This window comes from Pogona vitticeps, chromosome 1 (assembly GCF_051106095.1).
Source record: "Pogona vitticeps strain Pit_001003342236 chromosome 1, PviZW2.1, whole genome shotgun sequence".
In the NCBI taxonomy this organism is placed as follows: Eukaryota; Metazoa; Chordata; class Lepidosauria; order Squamata; family Agamidae; genus Pogona; species Pogona vitticeps.
Window position 1 is genome coordinate 311,940,807 of NC_135783.1, and position 25,106 is coordinate 311,965,912.

The 25,106-nt window shown below is 42.5% G+C and overlaps 1 long non-coding RNA gene across 1 annotated transcript; it reads right to left on the reverse strand.

Annotated features, from left to right (window-relative positions):
* Nucleotides 1-527: 527 nt before the first annotated feature.
* LOC144588732 (uncharacterized) lies at nt 528-15,624 on the reverse strand. Its single transcript, XR_013544417.1, has 2 exons — nt 6,574-15,624; nt 528-4,236 (listed from the first exon to the last, which is right to left on the reverse strand). It is a non-coding gene; the product is annotated as an uncharacterized LOC144588732 (long non-coding RNA).
* Between the last annotated feature and the right edge of the window lie 9,482 nt (nt 15,625-25,106).

The following is a 25,106-nucleotide window of genomic DNA, read 5'->3' on the forward strand; positions in this document are numbered from 1 at the left end:
GCACACTCTGATGGGAGTCCAATCAAATTCAATTTCATATTCATGTGGTAAGGCTAGACTCATAATATACTCTTGGGTCCTTTTGAGGAGAAAGGCAGGGTAAAAATATTTTATATAAATAATACCCTCTTGCCCAGAGGTGAGCCCAATTCAGCTTAAAGGGACTTACTGTTGAGTTCATAGGCATAAAACTGTAGATTAATGCAGGATTTGCTCTACTTATGAAATGAGTAGATTTAATGTTTGTTTGTTTGTTTTGCTTGATTGCATGACACAAAGGCTGATTCAAATTGGACTAGCCTTTTTTGCTCCCAAAGCAGCTTTTTTTCTATATTGCTGGGAGGCTTCTACTTTGTCAAGCTGGAACAATTCAAACAGGCTTTTCCCCATGTGATTAGTTGTGATAGATTCCTGTAAGGCAGGAGATGTGTCTGTAGATGGTGTTTCAGTGACATGGGGCATTATGTCCACGATTGGGAGGACATGAAAAGCAAAAGTACTGTGATTATGGTTTGTTCTGAAGCTGCTTTTTCATTTGAAGGTTCAGGCTACTACATTTCTGAAAATCTCTTCCATAGAAAAATAACATGGAAATGTACTTCACAGACTCAGAATAAAGACCGTCTAAAGTTTGAGTAGTAATTCTGAATAATTTCATAACAAGGATCACTACCTCCCACCACCCATCCATTACTCCTTTCTAGAGTTGGGTATAAACTGCAGTTTGGCAGTTTGGTCCAGTTTGGTGCATAACACACCAAACTGCAGATTGGTGCATAACACAGGTGTTATGCCATGCACTTCTCTGTCCCACCTCCTCTGTCTCCTTGCCCATTCCTGGGTGATGTTTACTTCTTTCCCCTCTCCCCACATTGGAGAAGGGGAGCAAATTATATCATTAAAACTACTCTTTCTAGTGCCCTTTGTCTGAAAAATATTGCCCCCCATTTAGCCATAAGCAGATCAGTTTTCTGTCCCTACACTGGGAGTTCCTCTCTCCATGGACTTCCCTTTCTGCAGGGAGATAACTTCAGGGTACAGCATTTCTTCAGCAGCCCTTTTCAGGCATATAGGGCTCCTCCTTGTGGATATAACGTCAGAACTGCTGGATAGTGCATGGTTTAAGTCTCTGACTGAGGAGCCAGAGTTTGGAAGTTCGATTCCCCACTGAGCTTCCTTGGCAGGGTCTGGACTTAAAGATCTATAGGGTCCCTTCCAGCTCTACAGTTTCAATATGTGGTGATGATGAAAAGAACTAATCATATTCCAAGTCACTGAATGTCAAATGTTAATTGAAAAACCACATCCACTTCAAATTTATTAAATTTATTTCTCTTTTCCTCTCTCTTCAATCCTAGGAAATGCCTTTATAATTGTATATCAAATAAGTCACGCGCTTGACAGTGATATTTTTATTTCTGAAAGGGGTGCGAAATTGCACACATTAGTTTGGGTCCTCTTAGCCTTAGCCCTGTTTAACACACCGATTGAAAGGAATTTTCTTCTGGAACTCAGAATGTGTTTTTTTTAATTGATATTTCAAATGATATTTCAAATGCAGAATTATTTGTGTACTCACAACATATAGCAATATTTTGTGAATGTACAGATTTAAAGGATCATGGTGATAAACATGTTAAGGTATTCCACCCACATACTTCTTCTCATACTGCTTATTAGTAATCCCATTTGTGTAGTGACAGCTTTGCATTATTATTAAATTGGATGATGCAAAGATTGTTCGTGATACATTTATATACTGGCCTTTCCTTTAGAAGGAGGTTGATGTTTCTGAAGCATTTTGTGCCTTTTTGCATGGCAATATTCCGTTTGCAGCCCACATAAATGAGAGAGCGCTAGTACATGTGACTTAACTGAGAGGGAATTAAATATGAGCATCAGCTGGAAAGTTCAAGGTGTATGGTGATAATTTATGAAAGGGGAGATAGCCTCTGTGTGTGTGTGTGTGTGTGTGTGTGTGTGTGTGTGTGTGTGTGTGTGTGTGTGTGTGTGTGTGTGCGCGCGCGCGCGCACACACACATGCATGCATACATGCACTCATGAATACAAAACATGCATATACTTTTTACAGGTCACATAATCATAGGCTTCATTTTACATAAGCAACTGAACATCTGTGGAGCTTTTGCAGTTTTTTTGGACTACAAACTCTATAAGTCTCCATGAAGATGAAGGATGTGCCTGGATGGGGCTAAGCTCCATGAGAGCTGCAAGGGGTCTGGTACTCTCTCTGCCCATTATCCTCTCCCTTTAAAATACGAGAACCAGTCTTGTCTATGAAAGCCATCAGGTAGTGACAAAAATGAGTATGTAGTGAGTTGCCTTTGCTATAAGTAGTAAACCAAGATCAGTCCCACTGTTAGGCAAAGTGAGAAGGTTGCCACAGGCAGTAGATTTTGGGTATCATGAAAGAGGGAGCAAGTTGCTAATTACTGTATTCAAGTTTTTTACTATCATATGTCTGTTTTAAAAGATAAGGAGAGATTGAGACTTTTTCTGTCAAGTATCAAAATAACTTGGCCAGTCTGTCCAGCAAGTCTTTTGCTTCTCAATCTGAGGCAGCAAAATGTTTTGGGCCATTTCTGAGTAAAATGTATGTAAATTGTTGCGTGCTGTTTTAAAAAAGAGGTCACTTGCAAAGTGCTAGTATTCACTTTTAAAACCCTAAATAGTTTGGAGCCCAAGTTCCTGGAGGAGAACCGGCTCAAGTACTGTTTGATATGTTCTCAAGTCATTAGCCAAGTAATTTCTTTTTGTTCCCCTTTTTAAAGAGGTGAAGCAAAAGATAAACTGGAGGACAGGGCCTTTTTGGTGGTGGCACACCTTCTAGGAAAGAATCCCATGCGGAACACTTACCTGGCACCAACACTGTTAAGTTTGAAGCATGATGAAAATCTTTTTTTATTCTTCTAAGATGTTACATTTTTAGCAGTCATGAGTTCAGATAATTGTTCTGTTGCATTAGTTTATCGTGTGGTTTTATTGCTTGGGGACAGAAAACTTTTCACTTGTGCAGTGCTCTCTAGGAAATGTGACTGGAATTTTTTGGAAAATGCACTAGGAGGTATCCACTATCCAGCAGTATAAACGGAGCCTTCACAATGGATTATTTTCTGCAGTATATTGCATCTTAAACCTCATCGGCATAGTTCTAATCTTAACTGACACTATCTTTGCTCAGTTATTACTTGGTTCTACATGTTTAAAAGGTTGCCTTTTTAACCACTAAAAATGAGCAGTCAGAAGAAGAAAGGTTTTTGTTTAGATATACTGTAGGTTTTTCATGTGAGCAAGAACCCCCATTTCCTTTGTTTCTTGTTCATACAAACATTCCACCTGTGGGTGGGCTCTGCTCCTCTGTAGATGTGTCACTCTGCATATGGAGAGATGAAGAGGTAGACTCTCCCTTCTAAGCATATTATAACCAGGGAAGTAATGGTAAAATCTTCTATTTACAGCGAAAATCTCTCTCTCCGCTCTCTCTCTCTCTCTTTCTCTCTCTCTCTCTCTCTCTCTCTCTCTCTCTCTCTCTGTGTGTGTGTGTGTGTGTGTGTGTGTGTGTGTGTTTGAAAAGTTACCTTACTTTTTCCTTTTAAAATTTCATATCTGGGTTCCCAAACCCTTCAGTGGTCACACTAGCAGTAAGATTCAGGGACTGGTAGTCTGAAAAAAAAAAGATGTTTCCAACTTCTGACCCATTAGAATTAACTTAGATGCTAATTTACTTAGTTAGGGACCCACTACCATCTTCCCAGGTTATATCAAATCTTGACTAATCTGAACATTAATAAGCTGTGCTTATTTAATGTCAGTCAGATGATGTTTTTGACTAAGCCAGAAGATCCATATTTGGAAATTTCATCTGGATCCTCTTACATTCACAAGGTGATACTTGGAGAAAACTGGATCCAATATCTTGCTGTGCACCACATTATATTTCTACATTTTGTTGCCACAAGGTCTGACATAATGATAGACACACAGAGAGATATTTCTGGACAGGGGGATTAAAACCAGGTATTCCTTCCTATCAGGCATTATCTGGAGGAGATTATTGCTACCTGAGCTGGCAGCGCCAACCCACACCTGTCAGAGTTAATGAGGAGGCGTCCTTGTGCACAAAACCAATGTACAGTTTGCAGCTGAACAAAAACATACCTGGACCATGGCATGATGTCTGCAGATGGAAAACAAGGCCCAAGCTTGTACAAACCACTGAAGATACAAAAGGATACAATGAAATTCCATCAATCTTATAAATAGTAAGATGAAAAACCTATTTGAACAATAAACAATCCTTTTTCATTCAGCATTATTAGAATGCCAAACATGGTGCACATAAATGAAGGACATTTTAAAACTTATAATAAAATTAAAATTGTTCATATTAAGAATTTTTCTGCAAAGTTTAGCCAAGCAGTGTAATTCAGGCAGGCATATATACTGCTGTCGAGTTCCCATTATGTCAAAGTGTCAACCAATTTTTCCATGACCTCTTGTCCCCATGGTCGGTATCAGTGTGTTTCTATGGGTATATTTCACTTCACAGAAATGAAAACAAATGACTATTCCTCTGTGGCTATAGAGGAATAGCCACAGAGGTGACCATCGCCTAAGGTTAAAGATAACACATGACATTCTTACTTGTCTTTTAATTTTGTGGTCTTGAGCCTTTGACCCAAAGGGGTCCTTGGAGTTCACCAGGGTGAAATTAAATGGTTGAAACACTTGTACTAAAAGCCCAGACCATGACCCCTCATATGTAAAAAATGAATTGGCTACTTGCTACCATATCGTTATGATCAATCAATAGCCCTAGGATGCAGGGTCACATGTAAGAAGGCCAGGTTGTAAAAAAAGTTTGAAATAATATGACTTTTTGTGTGTGTGTGTCTTCATAAGAGTTGTGTATTCCTGATTCCTCATATGTTGTTTGCTATTGATCCACTAAATAGTCCACTGCAATTAATTTTTTATGGCTAATTAGCACACACATGTACAACACACACACACACACCAATCTGGTCCATTGATTACCTTCATTGCATGGGCATCTTCCACTATTAATTCTTTTGCACATAATATAATTAAAAGACTTCCCATTGGCCAGTTGTTTTTCCCTTCTTTTTCCCTTAGTAATTTCATAAACACCCTGGAAAAGTGTGTGCATGTGCTTGGGGCAAGCGGGCGGTAGGGGGTGGGGGTGCGTAGGCAGGACAGCTCTGTGGATTTTGCAGAATATAAAACCCAGTGCGAAATAAGGCCTGGGAGTTTTACAGGAGCTTGTATTTGACTACATTTCAACTGAGTGTTTGTTAAACAGGGGGGAAAAATCAGCCCGGCATTGTCAGAAGTCTAAGAGAATTAGGTGAAGCAGGAACAGGAAGGCCCCGAATGGCTAGCATTTAATGAGCACTTACTAGTCCCAAATAAATTAGACCGATTTTTGTTTTATGAGCAAGATCCTGAGAGTCTCTCTCCCTCTCTCTCTCCTGTTCTTTGTGCTGGTCTTCAGGATGGATTTGGCTCTTTGGGTACTAAATAGGTAGCTCATTCAATTGGCACTTTCGCCTAGGGTCTGCTTGCAAGCCAATGCCAGACTTGGAGGCTCTTTGTGTGCTGCCCTCCCTGCATGTGTCTGCTCTCCCCTGGCTAGTCAGGGTTTTTCCTCCTAATTTTTTGTCTCTGGTGCTTAATAAGCTTTGAGCCTGGTAGTCAAATGTGGTGGGAACGAGGACAGGACGAGGGTCCTTACTGAAGGTGTTTGTTGTTAAATAGAACAATTCAGCTGTCTCTTTAGAAAACGTGACAAAAGGAAATGCTCCCTGCTGAAAATTTTCTTAGCCTGTTGCACAAAAGATGAAGTTTGTTTAAGAAATTGCTGCTAAAGAAAGCGTCAACCCATTAAGGTAATTATATGGAACCTGTGCTGTATAACAGCTTAATTGATGTTAATGTTTGTCTAATTGGTGATTGGGAGAGTGCAAAGGACTAAAGGTCTTCATAGCACTTTCAGTCACGGCTTTGAAAGGGGTTCTCCTGGTTTTCACAGTTATAACAATGCCTGTGCGTCTTTCTCAGATTACGCCTTGTTTGCAGCCCCTTACAGCATTCTGCTCCACTACTTAAAGCACAAAATAAGGGTGAAGAGCCATTGTCTAATGCAGCCTTTTTCAAAGAGTGTTTCTGACAGGGATTGTTCTAGGAATCAGGCAGGAGAGAAGGGAGTGGAAGAGGTGAAAGCCACTATCACCCACTTGTGTCACATCCCCAATGAGCTGCAAGAGCCGCCTAATTGCTGCATCTGGGTTTCTCTCCCCCCCCCCACCTTCCTCCCCCTCCAGGCTTCCATTCTCTTCAACAAGATCTTTACACCAGGGCCACATGTGCTTGTGGAATCTATCAAACAAAACAAAACACACACACACACATAACAACCTTTCCTGACATTTTCCAAAACTGGCATAAAAATTACGGTTAGCGAAGCGCATATAGGTTTACTTTTAAAAAACAACAACCCAACAAGCTCTTTAAAAACAAAAACACACTTACTCTAAGCCGATAATGTTCTCTTCTAAACATGTGCATTGGTGCCTACACATAGCAAGCTGTAAATGCTTCTCTGTATACAGCCATATTTTACAAACACACACAGAGAGGGAGAGAGACTGAGAAAGATTAGAATCATATAAACTGCAGGAAGAATGCCACGCATTGAAGGATACGTCTGTTAGAACCTCTCTTTTTTTCTAGTGCTGTTTGCTTCCTTTAAAAGCCTTACAGTAACATTTGAGATCATGAGTAGAGGAGAGAACAAATTTATACTATGACCACCCAAATAAAACAGGAATTCTAAGCTTATCCCCTCTCAGTACCTCAAATGTTCCGCTGCAACACACACACACACACACACACACACACACACACACACACACACACACAGTGGGAAAGAATTTATCTCCTCCTCCTCACAGATCCAATTCCCAGCATTCTTAAGGATTTATATTATAAAAAAAGATTATATTTTATGTTTCTTGCCTGATCTTTTGTAAACATGCGCCCATAGACATAGACACACAGTCAGAATTTCAGACCAGAGTCCTAATGAGGAAATGACGACTTTTATCAACCTTATTAAACATATACCCAGAAGATACCCATTTTAATAAGGGGCCAATTACTATGTGTATCTTCAGCTAGAAGGAACATAGCTTTTACCTTGTTCTTTGGCTCTCCATGTCTCTAATTAATTGAATCTTGAAAATGCTGGACTTTCAGCTTAAGAAAAGCATGAAGAAGGGAACTTAACAACACTGCCTATTCCTTTATGTCTAGAAAGGGCTAAAAAAAACACCTGTAATGCTAAAAGACTCAGGCTTTTGTCAGTTTCTAATATTACTTTTCTGCCTAATTGCCATCACTGCTACGTACATTAGGCCTTTTTTCAGCAGGGTTAAAACAGGGCCAGTGATGAATGGAAAACTGATTGTACTGCTGTCAAACTTGAATGTGAGGCTTATTCTAGAGATAGAAGTATGAGGAAAAGGACAGAGAATTGCACTTCATTAAAGCTCTACCAAGCTGATTGGAGTGGAGGAGGTAATTGAGATTTAAAGTGGCATTCCCATCACACTGTCCCTTTTTCAACTTAACAACTGTCATTCAAGCCACACAGGGCAACAATTGGCCAGATTTCCCAGCTCTTCGGAGTAATAAAACAGACACTCACCTTCTGGCTATTCGCTTTACTTACTTTGTTCTAATTTCCAATTCATGTGTCATTAGTGAACGAAGATTGACAAGAAATAGCTTTGACCTCACAGATTTGACCTTCAACCTCAGAGACCCAATTCTAGACTGAACATAGGTTGGAGTATGCTAAGAACACCTTTCCTTTGCACTAGGGTGAATGGCAGTGTGTGTGTTTTTTTACCCCCTCCATGATTTGTACCACCCCCTGCTTGCCACTACATTTAGACTATGAGACATGTCAACTGCCTGTCACAATTACAATAGACACAGCAAACTAGAATTTCCCTGAAATCCGAGGGGAACTTCCTGAACAAAGAGTAAATTTTTACTGCACAGATTTTTTTTGAGACCTCCAATTTGTGCCAGCATAATGAATGCATCCCACAGACAAATAGGTAGCTGTTAATTATCCCAGCAATTTCTTTTTTTAATGTGCTAACAACACAGCATGCAAAGGCTTCATATCTTACACTGTTACCTGATGATCTCATCACATTTGAAAAGATGGTAGTCTGGGGAAAAGGCATGGTTACTGAAAGTGTCCTGACAATTCGTTTACATGGATATAATATCATATATTTATCATGATGTAATCATTAGAAAGCACAATGTAGTAGGAAATGTAGGTTGGACTTCTTCACCTCTCACAGTGGAATCAAGTCATCTTACCTATACAAAAAGCCTTAAAATGTAACTTGATCGTTTTATTTTCCTTGGGCAATTACCCAAAGGCTTGTATATATACCAATTCAGCGTCGTATTACTCATCATGGCAATTTGTGGATGAATAATAACGAAAAGAGCAAGACCTATGACCTTAAAAGGAACCCTCAGTGAATTTTAGCATAATTTTCCAGAGCTGCCTTTCAAAGTGCAGGAGAAATTCGATGCGAACTGCTCCATTGTGTCTGAGACATTGTTGCAGTTCTGTCATATTTTGTGAATAAATATTTGGAAGATCTTACTATACCGCTGCCTGCGAACACGATAATTGAATGCACTGTTTCATATCTTTCAGGATCTTTGAGAACTTGATCTTCTTCTTTTCTTTTACCTTTTTTTATTTAAAAAATGCTGTAGAACAGTTTGAAAACATACACAGGTTTACTTACTGCATCAGCATTGGCTTAATGAGATGTGCAGTCATTTCACTCCCCTCCCCCCATCCAACCTTATGATATTCATTCTTTCACATCAAAAGAAAACAACACTGGCAAGCTACGCATCGACTTCACTCTAATGGGATACACAGTCATTTAGTTTTCTTCTGTAATATTCGTTCGCCTATTATAAAGAATATTTGCATAGCTTATTGTGTTGCCCTCTTGTTTTCTGAATTTCCCATTCATGTTGCTGAAGAAAGCGAATAAAATGTACTCTATTTTCTAACAGAAGGAGGTATAAACTTTTGTGAAGTCTCACAGTTGTCACCATGTCATTTATAAGTACGGCGACAATCCTCTACCTTTCCCAAATTTAAGTAAATTTCAAAGCACTGGCTTCTGTTCAAAAGCCCACAATTAGCATATAAATACAACAGAATCATTTCCGAACAGCGCATGTATCCAGCATATGACATGGTAATAGTTTACTAATAATTATAAAAACCCATGAAGTCTATTGAGCTCACAGCCCTATTCTCTATTAAAACTGTGTCACAATTGTATGAAAGACAGGGCTTTGTGTTAATGAAAATACATTATTTTACCATCACTCTGCACTGTTTGTATACTTACTTATTACGCAGTTTCAATATTTCTTTACACCAGCCAGAATCAAAACCTCTATGCTCTCCCTCTCTCTCCCTCTCCATGTCTCTGTATATAATGGCTTCCTGTTTCCCTCGGGTACATTTTAAGGCCTAGAAAGGCCAAGAAAGGTCAGGACTTTTGGACTGTATCTCAACAGTGCATTTGTGGTCATCAAAAGAAATAGGCCTCTAACCACTGGTACTGCTGTAGAGGTTTCTTTTATCCTGCACCTGTGGCAATTACCCTGTGCTAGTGAAGCTAACAGGAGTCAGGTTTAGGGTCAAAGGTCAGAGCACTGTCAAGAGGAAGTTATTCTTCAGTCCACTAAATCTGTTATCATTTTCATCTAATGTGACATCCATCTGTCAATCAGGGAATTTAGGCAATTGTCTTATCCTGAGTGCTGCATTTTATGTCTGCAACAGCTCACATTTTCCACCTTTTCTTATAATTACATTTTTCCACCTCTGAAAATCCCTGTGCAAAATAAACATGGACTATCTCCACTCGCTTGTTCTGAGGAGCTGAAGATTTTATAATAAAAGCCGTGCCACTTAGAAGATTTTTAAGACCGATCTGGAAAGTTTGGCACTTGTTTTATTTCCCATTTTTTGTGGGTGCTTAGCTTTCAGAAGGAGATCAAAGCTCTGGGAAGTATATTCAGATATTAAAATAAGGTTTTCTCTGCACATAATTCCTACCAAATGCATATCAAACAATGAAGGAAAGTGTATTCTCCTGGTTCTTCACCTTTGAGTCAGTAAGCATTACAATTTAGCAGATCTACTCTATGTCCACACTGTGGGCCTGGAATAAACTAGAATAAACAGGCAGAACAAGTGTTTTTTGTGTGTGTTTAAATCATGTGGACTTTAGCTTGAATCCCAAACTTTTGTGGTGGTATGTGCGTCCTCACTCTGCCACTGCCAATTCTATTGCCACCTCTGCCTTTGTGTCCTGTCAGGTGGTCTGATGGGAAACAGGGGGAGAATGGAAAGAGGGAGGGAGGAGAATGAACAGGATAACAGGGAAGGGTTCTCCTGGCAAACATAGTACATGTGCACATACATATAGCGGTACACACAGAGAGGAGGGAGAGAGTTTCAGTAAGGGAGGCATGAGGGTGATTTCTCCCTGCTGGATGCAAGAAACCCCAACCTAGAGAGCAAGCCAAAGGAGGAGGATGAGTAAGAGTCACCCTTCCCTTTGGGCTCCAATTCCTAGAGAAACTCTCCCAGTAGTTTTTATAAGCATGTGGGATCATCCCAAACCAAAGACACATGGGCCCCAGGCATTGATCCCCATGAATTTTATATATAAATCACAAAAATATGGGGCTCAGGCATGCCTTGGATTGGTAGTCTGTGGGCAGAGATGGAATCTATGATCTGGTGGTGGTTTGGAGAGGGTCCCATATATAATTGATTTTATTTTTATTCATTTATTTATTCAATTTCTACCCCGCCCCCCTAGACAGCATCTACCCAGGGCAGCTTACAAATATCACAGAAGATCATAAAATATAATAAAAACATCATAAACATTAAACAATTAAATCAATCAAATCAATAATATGGTGTGTTCAAGATGACAGAAGGGAAGGCCTGCCTAAAGAGACAAGTCTTTAGATGGCTCTTAAAAACAACCAGCAAGGGTGCCAGGTGGATCTCTGTTGGAAGGTTGTTCCATAGTCGAGGGGCCACTGCGACAAGGCCCAGTTTCTTGTTCTTTCTATCTGGACCTCTCTCGGTGTTAGGCCCCTCAACCGTCCCTCCTGGCTGTGCTGAGTAATTCGGGTAGATCTAGGTGGGAGAAGGCGATCTGCCAGATATCGAGGTCCCAAACCGTTTAGGGCTTTATACGTCATCATTACGGCTTTATAATGATGCCCCCTTCATGGATTGCTGCCTTGTCGTGGCAAAAGGGCTTGAGTAACTCAGAGAAGCTATGGGCTATGCCGTGCAGGGACACCCAAGATGGACAGGACATAGTGGAGAGTTCCAACTAAACACAGTCCACCTGGAGTAGGAAACGGCAATGCCACTCCAGTATCTTTGCCAAGAATGCCCCATGATCAGAAACAAAAAGCTAAAAGATATGACACTGGAAGATGGGCCCTTCAGGTCGAAAGGCATCCAACATGCTACTGAGGAAGAGCGGAGGACAAGTACAAGTAGCTCCAGAGCTAATGAAGTGGTTGTGCCAAAGCCGAAAGGACGTGCCAGGAAGTGAAAGGAAAGTCCAATGCTGTAAAGAAAAATACTGCATAGGAACCTGGAATGTATGATCTATGAACCTTGGGAAGCTGGAGGTGGTGAAACAGGAGATGGCAAGAATAAACATTAACATCCTGGGCATCAGTGAACTAAAATGGACAGGAATGGGTGAATTCAGCTCAGATGATTATCATATCTACTATTGTGGGCAAGAATCCCGTAGAAGGAATGGAGTAGCCCTCGTAGTCAACAAAACAGTGGGAAAAGCTGTAATGGGGTACAATCTCAAAAATGATAGAATGATGTCAATACGAATCCAAGGCAGACCTTTCAACATCACAATAATCCAAGTTTATGCACCAACCACCATTGCTGAGGAGACTGAAATTGAACAATTTTATGAAGATTTACAACACCTTCTAGAACTGACACCAAAGAAAGATGCTCTTCTCATTCTAGGGGACTGGAATGCTAAAGTAGGGAGTCAAAAGGAACAACAGGTAAGTTTGGCCTTGGGGTTCACAACAAAGCAGGGTGAAGCCTAATAGAGTTTTGTCAAGAGAACAAGCTGGTCATCACAAACACTCTTTTGCAACAACACAAGAGGTGACTCTATACGTGGAAATCACCAGATGGGCAACATCGAAATCAGATTGATTATATTCTCTGCAGCCAAAGATGGAGAAGCTCTATACAGTCAGCAAAAACAAGACCTGGAGCTGACTGAGGCTCTGATCATCAGCTTCTCATAGCAAAATTAAAGCTTAGACTGAAGAGAGTAGGAAAAACCACTGGCCACTCAGGTATAATCTAAACCAAATCCCCTATGAGTACACAGTGGAAGTAAAGAACAGATTTAACGAACTCGATTTGGTGGACAGAGTGCCTGAAGAACTTTGGATAGAGGCTTGTAACATTGTACAGGAGGAAGCAACAAAAACCATCCCAAAGAAAAGGAAATGCAAGAAAGCAAAGTGGCTGTCCAATGAGGCCTTAGAAATAGCAGAGAGGAGAAGGGAAACAAAATGCAAGGGAGATAGGGAAAGTTACAGAAATTTGAATGCAGACTTCCAAAGAATAGCAAGGAGAGACAAGAGGGCCTTCTTAAATAATGCAAAGAAATAGAGGAAAATAACAGAAAAGGAAAAACCAGAGATCTGTTCAGGAAAATTGGAGATATTAGAGGAATATTTTGTGCAAAGATGGCCATGATAAAGGACAAAAATGGGAGGGACCTAACAGAAGCAGAAGACATCAAGAAGAGGTGGCAAGAATACACAGAGGAATTATATCAGAAAGATTTGGATATCCCGGACAACCCAGACAATGTAGTTGCTGACCTTGAGCCAGACATCCTGGAGAGTGAAGTCAAGTAGGACTTAGAAAGCCTGGCTAACAACAAGGCCAGTGGAGGTGATGACATTCCAGTTGAACTATTTAAAATCTTAAAAGATGATGCTGTTAAGGTGCTACATTCAATATGCCAGCAAGTTTGGAAAACTCAACAGTGGCCAGAGGATTGGAAAAGATCAGTCTACATCCCAATCCCAAAGAAAGGCAGTGCCAAAGAATGCTCCAACTACCATAAAATTGCACTCATTTCACTCACTAGCAAGGTTATGCTCAAAATCCTACAAGGTAGGCTTCAGCAATATGTGGACCGAGAACTCCCAGAAGTGCAAGCTGGATTCCGAATAGGCAGAGGAACTAGAGACCAAATTGCTAACATGCGCTGGATTATGGAGAAAGCCAGAGAGTTCCAGAAAAATATCTACTTCTGCCTCATTGACTATGCAAAAGCCTTTGACTGTGTGGACCACAGCAAACTATGGCAAGTCCTTAAAGAAATGGAAGTACCTGACCACCTTATCTATCTCCTGAAACACCTATATGTGGGACAGGAAGCAACAGTTAGAACTGGATATGGAACAACTGATTGGTTCAAAACTGGGAAAGGAGTACGACAAGGCTGTATATTGTACCCTGGCTTATTTAACTTATATGCAGAATACATCATACGGAATGCTGGACGGGAAGAATCCCAAGCTGGAATTAAGATTGCTGGAAGAAATATCAACAACCTCCGATATGCAGATGATACCACTCTGATAGCAGAAAACTAGTGGAATTAAAGAACCTTGTAATGAGGATGAAAGAGGAGAGTGCACAAAATGGCCTGAAACTCAGCATAAAAAAAAACACCAAGATCATGGCCACTGGTCCCATCACCTCCTGGGATATAGAAGGGGAAGATATGGAGGCAGTGACAGATTTTATTTTCCTGGGCTCCATGGTCACTGCAGATAGAGACAGCAGCCATGAAATTAAAAGACACCTGCTTCTTGGGAGGAAAGTGATGGCAAACCCTTGACAGCATCTTAAAAAGCAGAGATATCACGTTGCCAACAAAAATCCGAATAGTCAAAGCTATGGTTTTTCCTGTCGTGATGTATGGAAGTGAGAGCTGGACCATAAAGAAAGCAGACTGCTGAAGAATTGATGCCTTTGAATTGTGTTGCTGTAGGAGGCTCTTGAGAGTCCCCTGGACTGCAAGGAGAACAAACCTATCAATTCTAAAGGAAATCAACCCTGAGTGCTCACTGGAAGGATAGATCCTGAAAGCTGAGGCTCCAGTACTTTGGCCATCTCATGAGAAGAGAAGACTCCTTGGAAACGACCTTGATGTTGGGAAAGTGTGATGGCAAGAGGAGAAGGGGACGACCGAGGATGAGATGGCTGGACAGTGTCTGCGAAGCTACCAACATGAATTTGACACATCTCCGGGAGGCAGTGGAAGATAGGAGGGCCTGGTGTGCTCTGGTCCATGGGGTCACGAAGAGTCAGACACGACTAAACGACTAAATGACGACGTCATTCTTAACAATTTGAAATCAATGCGGAAACATATGGGCAGCCAATGTAAGGCAGCCAGATTGGGAGAGATATGCTGATGTTTTCTCACCCCACTAAGGAGTCTGGCCGCATCAATCTCAAAGGTAGTCCCATGTAGAGCACATTACAGTGGTCTAATCTCGAGATTACGAGCGCATGGACGAGAGTGGTGAGGGACCGTCCCATCCAGATTGGGTCACATCTGGCCGATCCGCCACAGATAGAAATAGGCAGAGCATGTCACAGGGGCCACCTGGGTTCCCATGGTAAGCGCTGGATCCTCATGAAAGGGGTAGAAAGAGAAAGAAGGGAAAGGGGTGAGGGTGGTGGCAGGTGACCAAGGGGAAGAGGAAATAGGAAGGGTTTGTAGGGGGGTGAGGAGAAGGGGTTGGTTGAAGGATGGGGCAGAAGGGGAGGAATGTGGTGGGTGCTGAAAGGGGAGGAAAGGAAGGCTTGGCTTGGATGACTAGCAGCTGTCAAAAACAACAACTACAAAGACATTCAGAGCAGGGGCAATTCATGAGGAATCTGCCACAAAAGGCATGGGCCTCTGTCCAGGAGGGAAAAAACCTCGCTTCTCTGGCAAAGTAGTCTGCTGGTACACATGTCCTGTGTGTATGTGTAAGTTTGTGTCATGGTTTTTGTCAGCAGAACACAAATTTTATTGTCAGTCAGATAAGGTCCTTAGTTGAGGTATGTATGCATAGAACTATGCACATGCTCATGTGAGTGCTATATAAACTTTTGAAAGCAACAATTGGCTTTTGTCAAATCATGGAATCATAACAAAGCATAGAGTATGCCAGGCTTGCCCAACTCGGCACCAAGAGCCATCCAGGCAAAAGGCATGATGAGGATTATACTCCAGCACACAGAGAATGCACAAGGGTGGGAAAGGCTGGGAGCTCCAGGAGGATTTAAATCTGAGAAGAAAACAGATGTTCCTGCAATGGAGATGCAAAGAAGAGATTTTAATGTGACATACTGTAATCAACTAGAGCTACCAGGTAAAGGTAAAGGTAAAGGTTCCCCTTGACAATTTTTGTCTAGTCGTGTTCGACTCTAGGGGGCAGTGCTCATCCCCGTTTCCAAGCCATAGAGCCAGCGTTTTGTCCGAAGACAATCTTTCCGTGGTCACATGGCCAGTGCGACTTAGACACGGAACGCTGTTACTTTCCCACTGAGGTGGTCCCTATTTATCTACTTGCATTTGCATGCTTTCGAACCGCTAGGTTGGCGGGAGCTGGGACAAGCGACGGGAGCTCACTCCGTTGCGTGGATTCGATCTTACGACTGCTGGTCTTCTGACCTCACAGTACAGAGGCTTCTGCGGTTTAGCCCACAGCACCACCACGTCCCTGTTAGAGCTACCAGCTCCTCCTTTATGAATTCAGATAGCAAGAGTTCCAAGGGTGATCTAACTGTAATACACTGCTAGGAATTTGTAGGAAGATATCTGTTTCTCTTTTGGAAGGAAAGGAAGGCCAAAAATGATGAGACACATACTTTCAAATGATGGATGAAGTTGACACAGTGGCATAGAGATTCCATAACCTTTTAAAAGCTTCTTAATGCATGTTAAAGAAACTGAGAACAAAAATCGGGCTGTGCACACAGTCTCCATCTTCAGCATCCTCTAAGCGCCCCTGCATTCCTTCATGTCACTGCATGCAGCAGCCAAGTCTGAACAGAAGTTTGGCATGGGTTCTAAGCAACAGACTGAAACCTCTGTTCAGCGCCCCCAATTGATATAGGGAAGTCAGGGAAGAGAATGACTGGAATAGGACCACTATGCATGGCCCTTTCCCAGTCACTCATTGTACTCAATCATTCTTTGGAACATATAAAGTGTGTTTAAGACTTATCATTTTGAAGAGATACACATTTTCAAGATTATTACTTGTGTAAACAACTCTTAAGGCATGATGTATCATCTGCCCCCCTGCTGTATAAAGATATAGCCAGGCTGTGACATTGCATGGCTTGTCAGGTCTAATTGGAGCCAGCAATTGTCTCTAACTGTTTTGGGACTTGGTGAGATCTAGAGATGGGCATGAACCACAGTTCGGCCTAGTTTGGCTCCGTGTCTGCACAGGTGTTGTGCAGGCACAGAACACTTCCCTTCTGCACCTCCCCAGTGTAACTGCTCACTCAAAGGCAGCACTGCAGGCTTCCCTGCCCAGCCTCCTTGTCTGACTGCCACAGGAGGCGGAGGAGGGAAGCGTGCACATGGTGAGTGGGCAGTCATGCTGGGGAGGTAGGGAGGGAAGTGCACATCACCCAGGAAATGTTCCTTTCACCACAAACTTGTGTGGCTTAATGAGTTCTATCATGGATTGGACTGAGTGAGAACTGGCCCATTTGGTAAGTAGGTAACTTCACATTCATAGTCATGTGGTCACAGAGAATTACAGTGGGGTCTCTACTTAAGAACGTCTCTACTTAAGAACAATCCAACTTAAGAACAGCTCCATTTGCTAAATTTTGCTTCTACTTGAGAACAGAAATCCAAGATAAGAACAGGAAAAAAACCCTTTCCTGCTCTTTTTTTAACCTTAGGTCATCTTAGGTTAAAAAAAAAAATTCTCCCCCTAGTGGTAGAGTACGTATTAACCAGCTTTGCATTAGTTCCTATGGGAACTAATGCTTCAATGTACGAACGCACCTCTACATAACAAAAAAACAGCCAGAACGGATTAATTGGTTTTCAGTCCATTCCTATGGGAAATTTTGCTTCAACTTAAGGACGTTTCAACTTAAGAACACCATTCCAAAACGGATTAAGTTCTTAAGTAGAGGTTCCACTGTAGTTTCTATGGACGGAAAAGAGCAGATACGGATTAAATGGTTTTCAATGCATTCCTATGGGAAATGCAGATTCAGCATAAGAATTTTTCAACTTGAGAACCACCTTCCAATACGGATTAAGTTCTTAAGTAGAGACCCCACTGTAGTTGCTCTTTAGAACAGCAGTAAAATAATACAAAGCTGTAAGGGATCTATTTCTAGAATAGAATGTTAAATGCAAATATGGAGCAGAGATCTGAAAGAAGATTAAATCTGTATCAAGACTTGGTATGGCTGTAGTGTAATTACTTCACATTGACATGCCTCGAGGGTGATATTAGGGGTCTCCTACCACTCCTCACTCATAGGCATCCTTCAGTCTCAAGAGACTATGGTAACGTGTTCTGTATGGAGGACTTTGACGCTGTATGTGAAGCTGGAGTGTCCTCTCTAGAGCAGGAAGCCTGGATAGAATAATATGAAGGATAGGCTGTTACCCAAGCAGCAAATGCCCCCTCTCCACATCACTGAAATAGTCCAATGGAAAGGCAAGAGCCAGTACAACTGGTTCCAACGATGTCGCAGGAGTTGCCAGAATAACACTAACTGCCTCCAGGATTCTGGCTCCAGATTTTGCCTTGAGGTTTACTCTTGAAGCCTTTTCCATCAGTGGATATAGCCACAAGGCAGTGGAGGTTTGAAATCGGAGTTTTCCTCTCCTACTGTTTCAACTTAATAACAAATAAGTCCAGTTTCATGACTCAACTTCCAGATAACCTCACCTGGATGACTGAGAATCTTCACAGATATCTTGAGGGGATGCTACTAAGTATCCAAATGCAAATGCAGGAATGACTAGCCTTCCCAGTGCTTAAAATCACACATTAAAACTTTTAATTCCCTATCAAAAGAACTGGTGTTTATTGTGCTTACCATTAACACATTAATAACATACAGAATGAAATTATGATGCTTAGCATAGTAAATCACAGTTAGAATAATCCCACTGAATCAGTGGGAATTTGGTAAGTTACCTCTTCCAAAAGTCAGCTTGTGTGGCTTTCGCCAACTACACAGTTCCAGGATGCCCCCAGAAGAATAGAATGATAAACCACTTCTGAGTACTAGCTACCTAGAAAACCCAGAACTGAGTTGATTGCATACAATTATTATTACTATTAATCCATCTAAGGATGGGTTTTTCTCTGAACAGTTGACTAGACAACTGCCATAAATATACGTATATCTGCCCTAAATGTGAACAAAAATGTAGTTTATTTGCATAACTATTGTACACAATATTTATGTCAGGGAACGGGTATAATTTATGGAATTTACTTATCATGCCCACTTGTATCATCCAAAAAGCAGTGGTGGGATTCAGCCGGTTCACACCGGTTCTATAGAACCAGTAGCTAATGTACAATCGGTTCTGCAGAACCATTTGCTGGCCTGCTGAATCCCACCATTGCGGCACCAGCCAAGACCTGCCTCCTCCTCCTGCTGCTGCTGCTGCTGCCGCCATGGCTGCTGCTGCCTCCTCCCCTCACAATGCCCAAGCGCCAGCTTTCCTGCCTCCCCCCTCCTCTTTCGCCCTCTCGCCTCCCTCCTTCCATCTACCCAGAGCAGAGCGAGGAGGAGTAGGAAGCCAAGACATGGGCAGAGGAGGGGAAGGGAGTGTGCAGAGGTGCGAAGGGAGAGTGGCATGCTTTCAGGGCGAAAAAGACACAAGAGGAGCCAACCAATGAGAAAGGGAGGAATAGGAAGAAAGCCTTGCCACCTCAGAGAGGGCAAGGAATAGGAAGAGCAATGCCTCCAGCTGGCGGCCCCACCGGCCACTTGGGCAGTTTGGTGCCAGAGGGCTCCCTCGCCTGCCCGCGGGTGCTCTCGGCAGCATGCTACATGCAAGGCAGCACACACCACCAAGTGCTTCTTCCCGCCATGGTGGAGGGAGGAGGAGGAGGAAGAGGAGGGGCATTTAAGGGAGCTCTTGAGGTGTTTTGGGGTGGGGTGGGTGGTAAGCACAGCAACAGCCGCCCTCGACTCGGACTCCACCTCTTCCACAACCCCAGCCATGGGGCATGAAGCCCCACCACCGGTGCAACACGGGAGGGGGGCCCCAGCCAGACGTGCCCGCACCTCTTGGTGCAGCAGTCCTCTTCAGGGTTGTCTCAGTGGGCTGACCACCAGAGGGGGCACCTTCTCTCTCTCTCCCCAGGGAAAAGCAGCCTCTCCCTCCCTCATGCCTCTGGAAGAGGTGAGGGCCCCCCTCAGAGGCGCTGCCTGGGGGAGGAGGATCTACAACTCCCAGAATCCCCCTCTCCTGGTCGGCTCCTCTGCCCCGACTGGCCTGTGGGAGTCACCAGCGAGGTTGAGGCTGCTGCTGGTGCTGATGTGGGGGAGGTGCCAGAGGCCCCCCCAGGCCCACTGATGCCGCCGGCCACTCTTCGGGCTCCCCATTACCAAAGACAGCGTGCACGGGCGCTGCCTAGGCAACCGTGCTGGAAGCCGCTGGGCCCCAGGCAGTGACGTTACCGGAAGACGGGGCCGCCTGCCCCTTCACTGCCCCCAACTAATCAGAGGAAGTGGGCCCACCTTGCCCCAACAGGGGGCATGGCGTGAGCAGGAAGAGGACGAAAGGGGAGGACATAGAACCTGTTGTTAATTTATTTGAATCCCACCACTGCCAAAAAGTCCTAATTATTTATTTGTTTTTGTAATCTCACCTTCTTGTATGTCTCTTTACTGCTGAGCACTAATGTATATTAAGGCATAAGCCCCTCAGAATTCTAAATTTTTGAGGCTACATGTGTTACACCTTATGTTACTGTGTAGGGGCAATGGACTGTTTGTCAACTACATTGAACAAGATCCAAAAGTTAGGCTGATATCCTGTTCACATTTTCCTGGAAGTAATTTGGATGGAGCACAGTGAGACTTTCTCCTAAGTAAGTGTGTGTAGGTTTGCTATGTTAATGTAGCTATGGTTATTTTATGAGCCATCCCACCCTGTGCTTTAAATTAAAGGAAAAATGCGTCAGTGTTGCTAGAGCTGATCCTCCCAAAGCATCCCATGACACCAGAGATCACCTGTAACCTGAGCAGAGTTCAGTTAAGTTTCCCAACAAGGAGAAAGAATGGCAACCAGAAGCAAAAGGATGGTGTCAGTTTCAGTAACAAAATTCTGCACAGTTGGAAAAAGACAACTTGGAACATTTTCAAAACATAGGCAGATAAATGACACCTGTGAAAAGGAAGTATGTACCATGCTGTGACCTGTATACAATGGTTTCGCTCTTTGTTTTTCAAGATAGAAGCCCCTTCCACCTCCCTCAACTAAAACAACTATTAAGAACAGTATTAGAAGCACGTATTCTGTCCACATTTCAAAATGACATGTTTTAGTGCTGATAGGCACAGGCGCACGCAATTATTAGTGAATTACTGAAGGTAATTTGTACAAATAAAACAAAGATTGAAAAAAAAGAGTAACTTAATGCAAATAATTTGTGACATAATCAGACTAGGATTTTTCACACAGTTTGGTTCAGGGTGGGGGTAAGATGATTCACTCCTTTCCCCAGCAACTACACAATGAACATGCCATTGTGAGCCATCCTATCCCTGATTGATGCCTACCTGTACTTTTTGAATCCCAACAGAGGCTATTGTTTGTTTAGCATATTGCTTTGTTTTGGTTCCATTCCAGCACATGTGATCACTGGGATTGAACCAAAGTGGATAGCTTGAGCTATCCCTTTGCTTAAGCCATTTAACAATCTTGAGAAATGAGAAGCTTCCTTCCCACTTCTGAGGAAGAGAAAGGAGAGGATGTTTTCCATTTCTTTTAAACTGATAGTTAATAGAGAAAAAACTCCCATTTCTCAAGTTTTTTAAGTGGTTAAGCAAGGCACAGATGAAGAGACAGGAGAGGGATATTCCCCATTTACAGGGAACGCTTCTGGGAGTTGCAGTTCAAGAATACTGGGTTACCCAAGGTTGGCAACCACTGCTCTAAAGGATAGAGCAGATTATTTTCTCTGGCCAGCCAGGCTCTCCAAAGAGTCTACACACTGTGTCTTCAAAGACTTAGACAACAGTTGTGTGGGGGAGTGGCCGCACCCTCCCCCCCCCAGTTGGGACAGCACGTGCTAGGATTTATCAGCTGAAATCCCCAGGACATTTTGATTAGTAGTCACTAACATCATCTACTACCCATCTACTACCCTTTCCAGTTCTCTCTGAGTTTAGCTATAAACCTCAGAGTAGATGGAAGAGAAAATAATTTTTTTCCAGGGGCATCATATTGTTGCCAATAAATCCTGCTGTGATGCAATAAAATAAAATAAAATCTGAAGGTAGTTTGACATTAAATGGCCAATTAAGAGGCATCAGCTTTAAAAAAAATATTCTTGCTTGCGATCATGAACCGGTCCAGCTCTCTGCATTTTTTAAATTTTTCTTGGGGGAGGGGAAACCATGCAAAGGAGAGTGGAATCTGGAGTACTTAAATTAATTTGAAACATTTTTACAATGGTCCCAAGTTCAGCCTCTGTACCCATATTTTAAATACTTTTTGGAGCCTCAAGGCCCCTGGGAAATAATGTTTCTCTCCCTCCCCCACAGATTAAGTTTCTTAAGTTTCAGGGAAACTGTAAAGGCACTGAAACCACTCACCAGCTTTGCAAGATAACCATAAAATTATGCAAAAATTGCACCTACCATTATCTACAAGGCTATATTTTTCATTAACTCTGAAGCTAGCATACAAGCAGTAGTTGGGAAAATGTAGTGTAATGTTCTTTATCCTTTTTTAAAAAGCAGGAATTGAAATGAAAACTTTTCTGAGAATCTGGGAGGCAGTAAGTATAGTTTTCTAATACCATAAGCTGCTGTTTTAAAGATCTCTATTCTAAAGTGACTGTAGCACTTATAAAAAGTGCCACAGATTGACAGCCTTTGAGCATGAAGTTCTCTGTTTAGCCTCATCATGGGCACTGAATGTATGTGCTTACACTACTTGGGTCTGCTAACACAGTATAACACAAGAATGTCTGTATGTGAGTGAGTTTCTACCCTCCCAAAGTTGTTGGGCTGCAAACTCTTATCCACCCTAGTCAGCATAGTCAATATTAAGAAAATCAGGAGTTTCAGGATGAACAAATCTGAAGTCAATGCTCCGGGCATACCTATGGGATGTCACTGTACTGAAGACACTGGGCATGTACCGAGTACATCTTATACATGTTCCCAGATGGGCATGTGCACACACATATATGCAGTCGAAGCTTCTACTCTAGAAACCACTGGTCTGATTTATGCATAGATGTATCTTGTAAAATAGAGCTCAATGGTTTATGTATCTGACTGCAAAGCCAAAGTTTTATTTATTTATTTATTGGATTTCTGTCCCGCCCATCTAGACCAAAGGTCTACTCTGGGCAGTTTAAAATTTAAAAACAATAAAAAAAAACAATAAAACCAAAAAAAGATGTATTATAGGTCCAGGTCTCTTAAGAAATTAAGAGATGGCAGGAGGGAAAGCCAGCCCAAATAGTCAGGTTTTAAGTTTATTCCTGAAAACACCCAGAGAGGGAGCCAGGCAGATCTCAAATGGCACATTGTTGCAAAGGCAAGGGGCCACTGCCAAGAAGGCCCGGTAACTCATTCTTTCCTTCTGACTTCCCTTGGAATTAGGCCCCTCAGCCGCCCAGCCTGGCTGGAATGAGTGACTGTGGCAGAACTGGGCGGGAGAAGGTGCTGTGCCAGGTATCGAGGTCCTAAACCGTTTAGGGCTTTATATGTAATCGTAAGAACTTTGAAATCAACACGGAAATGAATGGGCAGCCAATGCAAGGCGGCCAGGGTGGGGAAAATATGTTGGTACCTTTTCACCCCTGTAAGAAATCTGTCCACTGCATTTTATACCATCTGAAGTTTCCACGTCAATCTCAAATGCAATAGGAAACCATTTCTGAGTAGTCTTTATTTAGAAAACCCTGGAGAGGGTCACCCTAATTTGCAATTTATTTGACAGCACACAATTATTCTTGCATCTTGTAGGGTTCAATCAGTCTACAATTTAGAAGCTACTGTTTATAATAGAAGTGTGCACCATTCCTAGCTTTAAATACTGCCTGTAATCCTGTTGTGTAACGTAAGAAAATTTATAAGTTCCAGTCTGTTCCTCACTGGGAGATAAAGAGCTCCTGCCACTGTTCTCGGGGTGCATGCACATGTACCAAGCCAAGAATCAACAGTGGGTGTGCAGAGAATTGTAGTGGGCTCTCTTTATTTACTGGAGAGGAATGGGCCAATGCTTAGGAATTATGATACACAACAGGATTTTGGCCACGGTGTATGCATTTAATTGCTATTAAACTGGTAGAAACAGTCAGTTACAGAGGGAGTCCAATCAGTTACACCAGTGGCATAACTTTCAGCAGTGAATGGCTAGCCAAAAGCTAAGAGGTCAGTGTCAGAATTTCTTATTGCACCTCAACTGCATGACTTAGTATGTGTAAGTAAATGCTTTGCCCGCTCAGCCCGGAATAAAGAGACAAGACACATAACATGGGGTAACTTGAATTCCCCTTTCACAAGGCGGCCTACCATAGTGCAATACTAGTCTGTGAACATAGTCAAAATTGATTTTCTGTTCCAGACCTATCTTTCGTGAATTCCTAATCCGCAAGCATGCTGTTCTACTATATAGCACAACCCAGGGCATAAAGTAACCAGAGTACCCTGCGTCCCCTCCCCTCAGTTAACTTCTGCTAATTTCAACCTGAGAGGAAGGGTGCTCGACACCCCCTAAATGGCCCTTTTAAAACTCGCTTGACCTGATTTCCTCTGCACTACCTGCCATAGTGACCTAATTAAAACGATTCTTATTAAACAACCACTACTGCCCTTGCTAGTAAAAATGGGATGGGAAAAAAAACACTTGTACCCAGGGCCAATTGAGGTAGAAGTCAAAAATTCCCATCCAGCTCCAAAGTGACTAGTTAATCTCATTCTTACTATATAGCATGGGCGGGTGGGTCAACTTCTCTGTGACAAAGAGGCTGAGGCCGAGCCGAGCAGTCCCTTTTAAGGAAGGCTTCTGCTCTTGTCCTCGGCAGCCCTCGCGATGCCTCGCCTCTTAATGCCCCAAAATACCAATCTCTGGCTAGGACCTTCCGTTCTTTCCTCCTGCTAAGGGGACACGTAGATCCCTGGCAAGCTCCTGAAATGCTCCCATCAACTCCTGATATTGTGGGGTCCCTTGGGTACCACAAAATAAAAAATCATCAAGGTAATGAACCACTCTGGCTCCCCTAACTTTACATCAAAGTGCCCATTCCAAAAAACGTGCTAAATTGCTCAAAGACCAAGCAGAATATGGAGCATCCCATTGGGAGCGCCGTATCTATGTAATAACTTCCATCAAAAGCAAACCTAAGAAAGTTAAAATTCTCCGGGTGGACGGGCAAAAGTCTAAGTGCTGATTTGATGTCACATTTCCTTTGCAGAGCGCCAATCCCACAACTCTGCACCATGCGTACTGCCTCATTAAATGATCTATAGTGGATGCTGCAAAGTTCGTGTGGAATTTTGTCACTAACTGAATCCCCCTCTGGGAAGGATATATGATGAATCAATCTAAACTCCCCAGGCATCTTCTTAGGGACTACTGACAACAACT